The sequence below is a fragment of the Rousettus aegyptiacus genome, unplaced genomic scaffold (assembly GCF_014176215.1).
Source record: "Rousettus aegyptiacus isolate mRouAeg1 unplaced genomic scaffold, mRouAeg1.p scaffold_m13_p_9, whole genome shotgun sequence".
Classification (NCBI taxonomy): domain Eukaryota; kingdom Metazoa; phylum Chordata; class Mammalia; order Chiroptera; family Pteropodidae; genus Rousettus; species Rousettus aegyptiacus.
In genome coordinates this window covers 1,633,451-1,641,465 of record NW_023416312.1, presented here as the reverse complement: position 1 = coordinate 1,641,465, position 8,015 = coordinate 1,633,451, and positions in this window count along the sequence as shown.

Genomic DNA, 8,015 nt, shown 5'->3' with positions numbered 1-8,015 from the left:
GTAAGGAAGGAAAAGATGAATATTCTAAAACATGAGAAGAGTGTCAGTGGAGAGGCAAGAAGAAAAATGGATAACGGGAGGGAAAAAAATATTGCAGAAATGCTCGGTAGCATATGACAGGCTATAGGAAACAAAATATTATAAAAGTGAACTTGAGTGAGAAAAAGAGCATGTGAAAGAAAAGTCCCAGTTGGCAGTATGACGCAAGTGAAAAAGGTGTTTCAAAAAGATACAAAAGATTAAAGCGCTGGAAATATTGAAGCCATTTAAAGTTATATGTACACTTTAATGTTCTTTTGTGTAATTCTTTCATCTTTCAAAAAAACTGCTTTATAACTCCTGATATCTAAATAAATGTCCTTAAATCACCCCAGTATCTCAATTTCTTTGATACAGTATTTTTTTTTTTTTTAAGATTCTGGGTTGCAAATGACAGTATTCCAGTTCAGACCAGCTCAAACCAAAAAGGAATGAATTTGCTCATTGTGTTAAGTCTCCAGAGACAACCATGCCCTGATCCCCAGAATCTGAAAATATGCTTCTTTACAGGGCAAAAAGGACTTTTGCTGATATGATTAAGTTAAGGGTTTTGAGATGGGGTGATTATCTCGGATTATTTGGGTAAACCCAATGTAATCACGAGGTGCCTTATATAAGGGTAAATTCAGAGACTGGCAAGAGTCAGAATTAGAAAAAGATGTGACGGCAGCGGTAGACGAGAAGCCAAAGAACATAGGTAGTCCCTAGAGAGAGGAAAAGGAAAAAAAAAAAGGAGTTCTCTCCTAGACTTCTGACCTCCAAACTACAAGATAATAAATATGTGTTGTTTGAGGCCACAAAGTTCGCGATAATTTGATAGAGTAGCAATAACATACTAATATACTCATGTAACCAGGAGTTCAGGGGTGTAACTAACATCCTGCTCATTTTAATTCGACGGTTCAGCTGATGTTATGAACCTATTACGATTATCTCTAAGCAATGCTTTCATCTGTGCTGGCTTCATTTTCAGGCAGTTCCTCCTCAAATCAGAAAGACACAGGTAGTTCGAGGCTTTCCTTGACCTTAATGGATGGAGATCCCTTGAGCTACCTGTATGGTAGCCCTCCTTGTAGCTAGCAACCCCAGAAGAAAAGCAAGAGCTTCCCCCCCCCCCGCCCCCACCAAACTCCAGGAAAACCCAAGGGGAATCTGATTGGCTTGGCACAGGTCACACCCTTTCCTTGAACCAATTATTTAGCTAGGGGTATGCAGTTCTTTAATTGGCCAGATCTTGTAGGCGGGGGTGGGGATGCGGAGGGTCAGTCCCATAGAAACCACATGGACTTGGGTCCCCGCAAGAAAGAGGGGCGCTCTTACTAGAAGAGAAAGGGATAATGAGTAAATAAGAATCACATCTAGCTAGCACAGGGTACAAAGCATAACCTATTATTTACAAAGTGCATATTTACTATTTGATCAAAATTTCAAAATTGATGTTGTCATTTCCTTTGAATATCGATTACGTAATTTTTACAACATTATTACAAAATGAAAAGAATACTCCAGATGTTGATTACATGCCTGGTTTCATCAATACCCTCGGTCCCCTCCACCCCACTTATTAATATGGCTCCTGAAAATTAACCTATTTTATATTAACAAATCAATTTGGCAACTAAATAGTAGGAAAGATTATTACATTAATAACAGATAAAACAACTGCAAAAGGCAATGTCTCGGTAGCTTGGTTTTCGACCCAACTGCCCTTACAAGGACAAGGTCACTGTTTCCAAGGAGGCTTGGACGTCAGGGTGTCAGCATTCCAAATACTTGATGGTTGGCAGTACCTAACGGCACAGCATCAGGACTATGACGGCGGGTTTCCTCCTTCATGTATTAATCTGTTATCACCCTGCCCTCCCTTTCTGCTTTGAATAGCTTGGTCACGCCCAAGGAAAATGGTACTGGCGCTGGTGGTTTCATGGGGGTGGGGGGTGCGGCGAGAGGGGAGTCCAAGACGTTGACAGTGACCCTCAAGGTGTAGCTCTCAGAGAAGTGTCTTATAAAACTAATCAAATGCGCTCACTCTTCAAGGTGTCTTTTAAAATCGCAGCTGAATAAAACCAACCGCGATACAAATATGAGTGGGAAAGGGTTTTAATTTACTTTACTTTAAAGACTTAGGGGGTTGCATGAAAGTTGATCTATTATCTCTAGTACCCTCATTATTTTGATCGTCCTACCAAAGGCGCTCGCACTTAGGAGGAGCTCATTAAATGTAGACTGAACGAATGAACTTGGCTGCAAAGCGCTGCCCTTCCACACTTGCTGAATATAAATTTAAGGCTACACAAAAAGGCAGAACTATTCCTTTTCATTCTGATCCTGTATTTTTATTATGATCAACGTGCATTTGATGGTGCTTCTCTCGGATATTAGATGCACGTTATGAGTCTGAAGTCAGGGGTTAAATGAAGGATTAAACGTGTTATACGCAGCAATGATTCTGATGTTAGTAAAAACCATAAATAAACACATATACGTGTGTGTACACGCAGAGGCTATTCAAGTTAATGCGGATGCTAAATGTCTGAGATAAAGCAGTTTGGAATGCAGCCAGCAAAAATGTCACTTTCTGGCTTAATGGAGAGATTAATAAATCAAAACCATGAATTATATATGAAGTTTCACCCAGGATCTTGGTTATTTTTAGCACAGGAGAGTAACATCATGCCGCAGGTATGGTTTGTGCCAAGACCATAACGGGAGGAGCAAGTACCAAGAAAATCGGGGCTGGGATGTCTCAATCAATGAAAGCGGAGACGAAAAGCTCAGCATCCTCCAGGAAAGAGAGAAAAGCCAACCCGCAAAAGCGATGGAGGGAATCACAGTGTAAGCAGGGGACCTCACTAGCATACTGATAACTATGCAAATAACCGAACTCCGTCTTAAGAGCAGCTCTGCCTGTCAAGTGACAAGGTAATTCACAGTTGGGATTTTAACTTCCCCTACACTAAAGAAGGTCGCCATCTTATACAAAAAGGAAGCGGAATAATTAGCATCAGATCAAGCTGCAGCAAGTCTGCAGACTGAAGAGGAGTCCGCAGACTTGAGTTCGAATCCCCAGTCTGCCATTTATTAGTCTCTGTGTTGTCTTGGACAAGTAATTCAACTTCTAGAAGCCTTAGTTTACTTTTGCATAAAATGAGAACAGTAAGTATGTAGCAAGGTATCACGTATACAGCAAGCGCTCAAGATATAGTTAATGATTCTCAGAGATTTAATTTATGACAAAAACAAAAAGTGCATGTGTGTGCCTCACCTTAAAAATCATTATGAAATTTAACTATTTCTGTGTGCTATTTATTGATTATAGTTACAGTGCCATTATAGTTGTATTACATTAGTTATGTCGTTTATTATATATAAAATTCACGGGATACGGATTAAAAGGTTTTTGCAGATGCATGATACAAGGACACAAGTCCAGGCCACAAAAGTTATTGAAACAACTAGTGTGACAATCACATAAGGAAGTGTGCTATTCGACGTAGAGAGAAGTCACTCTGAAAAGAGGAAATCTGTAATATAGTATCTCCCCGCCTCTGTCCCTGGCCTTCAGTACCATAAGTGCTAGAACGGACAGGACCCCGCCCACTAATTACCATAATTAAATCCGAATGTTAAGAAGCAAATCATAAATAAACCAAGTTCCCAGAGACCTGCAAAGGGAAGAGATTAAGAACAACATCTTTCTACTGGAAGAATATTCGTTGAACATTCACCAAAATGTAAGTTCTATTTACTCTTGGTGGTAGAATAGAAGATTTTTATTTTTCAACGTTTTTTTGGAGTATAGATCGTTTGTAGACTTTCTAATACATACACGTACTTTTGCGCAAAGAAACAGAAGATGCTTAAGTCAGAGCTCCTTATTTTATATGAGGAGGAGGGGGAGGCGGGGTCCTCCCTCAACTGGCCTGTCTGCTCTGTCCCGGGAACAGCCACACCCCTGTGATGATGCTTTCTCCTGGCTGCTTTGACATCACAATGGCAGAGGTGAGTAGCAGCAACAGAGAGCTCCTGGCCCACAAAGCCTAAAACGACTCCTATTTGACCCTTTACAGACAGTTTGCTGACCCCGAAGTTAGCCAGTCTGAAGGAGATTCTTGAACATGGCCTGCTCCTTGGGGAATACCACAAGTGGGCCCCTCCCTACCTGTGACAACTCGCTTAACTCGGTTTGGACAACTCACTTAACTCGCAAGCTGCCTTATTTGTAGAAAAAGACAAATATGAACCCTTGAGTGTTTACTATGTCCCAGGCACTCTTCTAACTTAGTCCTGAAACATCGATTCTAATATCGATGCATGTTATACAGGAGGAAACCGAGACAGTGTGACTTGCCCAATGTCATCTGGAGGATCTGACAGGAAAAGAACCCAGGAAATCTGAGCTCCACGCCTGGGCCCTTAGCCATGAAGCTGAACTGCCAACCACGTGAATTCCAGGATGGTTTGGTCTCCCCAAATTTAAGATCTTGTGCCGTGGCTTTTTATTTTCAGAAATATGTCAAGCTTGGGTTTTCCTTAAGACAGAGGCCTCCCGTGATGTCTTCCCACAGCTATGAGTGCGGGCCGCTCACACTTGACAACTAGAACTGAAATTCCTGTAAGTGGGTATGCCTTCCTCATCTCGGCTCAGCGGCCTCTTCCCTGCGATAGCGCATCTGGCTGCCACTCACCCCTTCGCTAGGCCCAGGAAGGCCTGAGAGGCTCTCCTAAGACTTTGGAAGAGGAAGGCTCTTGATGCGCAGTTGTGTTGGATGCTGTTTTGGTGGCAGGGGTCCTGGCGTCAGCCAAGCCGAGGTCACTCTCTGAAAGTGGAAGAGGTGGGGGTGGGCAAAGAGGGGATATCTGTCTGCAAGTTTGGTCCTCTGGGCAAGCTCAGAGAGTCCTGTGATGGAGAAAGGAAGTATGGGGAGAGAGAAGGGTGAAGACAAGGAGGAGTGAGAGGCGGGTGGTGATGGGAGGGAGGCTGGGAGAGGAGGAGGAGGAGGAAAGGGAGAGGAGGGGGAAAGGTAAGCGGGGTGGAAGCAGCTAGGTGAGGAGGCGGAGGCCAGGGAGGAAAGGGAGCGGGAGGGAGAGGCGGGGAGCGACAGCCGGGAGAGCAGAGAGACAAAGGTGAGGGAAAAAGGGAAAGAAAAATAGAGCAAGTCGGACAAAAGGGAAGCGCTCACTTTCACTGAGCGTGCTGTGAGGCTGCAGGGAATAAAGAGGACACTTCGGTGGCAAAGTGATACAAAGAAGGGGAAAGGGGCGACGTCCCACACGCTTCTGAAGGGGGCGTGAGGCAGCTTCCGCGGCTCCAGCTCTGTGGGCGCGGGGTGGTGGCGCCGGTGGCAAGGAGGTGAGAGCCATGCCCAGAGGGTCGCTTGCCATGGGGACCGGAAGGTCTCTGGGTGCTCACGACACTCCAGATTTTCAAGGCCTAGGTGGTCTGCATCAGGGCAAGACCGAAAGGTCAGGAAAATGTGACAGGTGCCACGTGGTGGCATGGCGGGGGGGACCTCGACACTTTCGAGACACCTCCTGGGGACATCTCAGAAATAATGGGGAGAAAAGACCTTGCTAGATGCTAAAAGCACATTCTCATATATCGACTGATACCTGATGGGCCGTGTGAGCCAAGTCATGTGAGGAAAAAGGACGTCACCTCGAAAGTGTAATGAAACCTCAAATCACAGCCTCATCTTGGCCACCGTTTCGCCAGGATGACGTCATCACACTGAATGCACCAACTAAACCTTTTCAGGCAGATTTTACTCCGTCACTCTGTAGACCAGTCGGCACGGGCCATATGAAAATCTGGTAAGGGCCCCACTTCCAAGGGGAAAACGAAAATTTGCATTCAATTTCCAGGGGTTCATAAACCACCGTCCCTCAAAATACTCATTGGCTCCGAGGCATCCACGGCCGCTAGGTTGATCACTCTTGCTTTACGGCATTCAAACGCACACACACAAACTACACGTGGTACTTCTTACGAGCACACGGTGACAGGGAATCTGAAAGACACTGCACGTGACACATGAAGCATGCCATTAAGTTTTCTAAACGCTCACGTTTCCGTGCACGAAACAGAAAAGGCCGACGTCTAAATGTGAAGTTTATCACCCTGAAAGGAATAGATATTGAGGAGGCCTAGAATAGAAAATAATTGAAAATGGGGTGGTAAGATCTATTTGAATTAATTAGATTATTTGTCCAAGAATGCACACACATGCGTCACGAGACAATTGGAATCATAAGAAAGACAGATTTCATTTTAAGTGATTTTATTCTGCCTCTGGTATGTTGTATGACATGCACACATATGTATAAGCATATGCATATATAAATATATGTGTGTATGCAAATGTGATATATACATATGCAAATGAGTTTCTCCCCTATAGACTAATAAACTTAAACGTGCTCAGATGCTAAGAGAATGCTTGACGTGAGAACGAAGAAAATCAAGCTCATTTCAAGACCCGCGTTTAAGACTAGAAGTAGAGACACAGGACGTGGTAAGTTCGGCTTGAAACACTGTGGTGGCCTGTGTCAGTCACACTTCAAAAAAGACAGATCGATTCTTACATATCCACACCTTAGAGTGAAACGCAATCATTAAGAACGACGTGCGGGAACACACTGGTAACACACACTACTGCCTCACACACACAGACTGGAAATAAGGGACTATGATTCTTTAAGTTTTTATCAGGGTAGTAGTATAATGGATGGTTTTCTTCCTTTCTCCCATCCTTACTTTCTTCCTTTCTTTTCTTTCTTTTGAAGGCATATGCTGTCCAAGTTTTTTTGTAATGAATATTCGTTACTTTCGAAATGAGGAAAAAAAAAAAAAAGGTTCTATTTGGAAAAGAAAAACGTCGATGCGCTGGGATGGATCAATATAAGCAACCACCGGATAATAATGAGCCAGAATCTTGCCTTATGAGAAACAATGAAAGGACTGTATGGTTTTTATTGTGGGAAAAAGAAAGGCTTTGGAGGATGAGGTTAAGGCCCATCGAATACTGGGAAGGGAGGTCACGCAGAGGCAGGATGAGACTGAATTCCGGGCAGCTTCAGAGAGTAGAACTAGGGCTGATAGAAAAGTAAAGGGAGGCTCCCCAAAGTTCCACAGAGGCAGAAATACTTTCCCATGGTGGAAGTGGGCCCTCTCTGCGGAGGTGCGCCCCTAGATGACCGTCTGTGCAAACACACCCCCAGACCCCGGATAACCATCAAAGGATGTACTCGCCATGATGCTGGACCACCATCTGCAGAACCACACAGACGCTGGATGGCCATACATGGAAATATACATCCAGATGCCAATGAACATAAAGAGACACACACACCCGAAGCTGAATGGCCTTCTCGCCCACAACCCAGCAAAAGAAGTGACCATCGAGTTGGCTTTCCATCCTTAAAGGTATTCCTCAGAGCTGTGAGCTACGTCTTTGACTAATGAGCCACAAAGCCAGTAGCCTGCCTTTGGGGACAGCAGTGCTTCATGAATATGAAAGATGCCTTGGAAAAGCACTGGCAACAATTAGCCTCGGCAGAGTTGCGTGGTTAAAGCTAAGCTAGCTGCCTCTCAACCACCTGCCGTACGGCTTCACAGATGCAGGGGATGAGCGTTACCCTCCCGTACAAAATGCTGTCAATTAAGAAAGAAAGGGGAGAGCTTCAAAGTGGGAGACAGGATACGAGATGAAGAAAAGCAGAAGAAACGAGGATAACATATGGAGAACAAGGAAGACAGCGACAAATTAATACAAACATAAAAGCTTTTAGAAAAAAGAAACCAGGTAGCAAACATTCAAGAGAAATTTACACTCTGGCCTTTGAGGTTTGTTCACTGGCTTAAACACTCAGCTACTTTTTTCAGATGCTTCAGAAACTGTCCTGCTTGAGGTCTTATATGGTAGAAGTGGGTTGTTTAAATAGGAGGAAAAAGAACAAAACCGTTGTGATGTTTA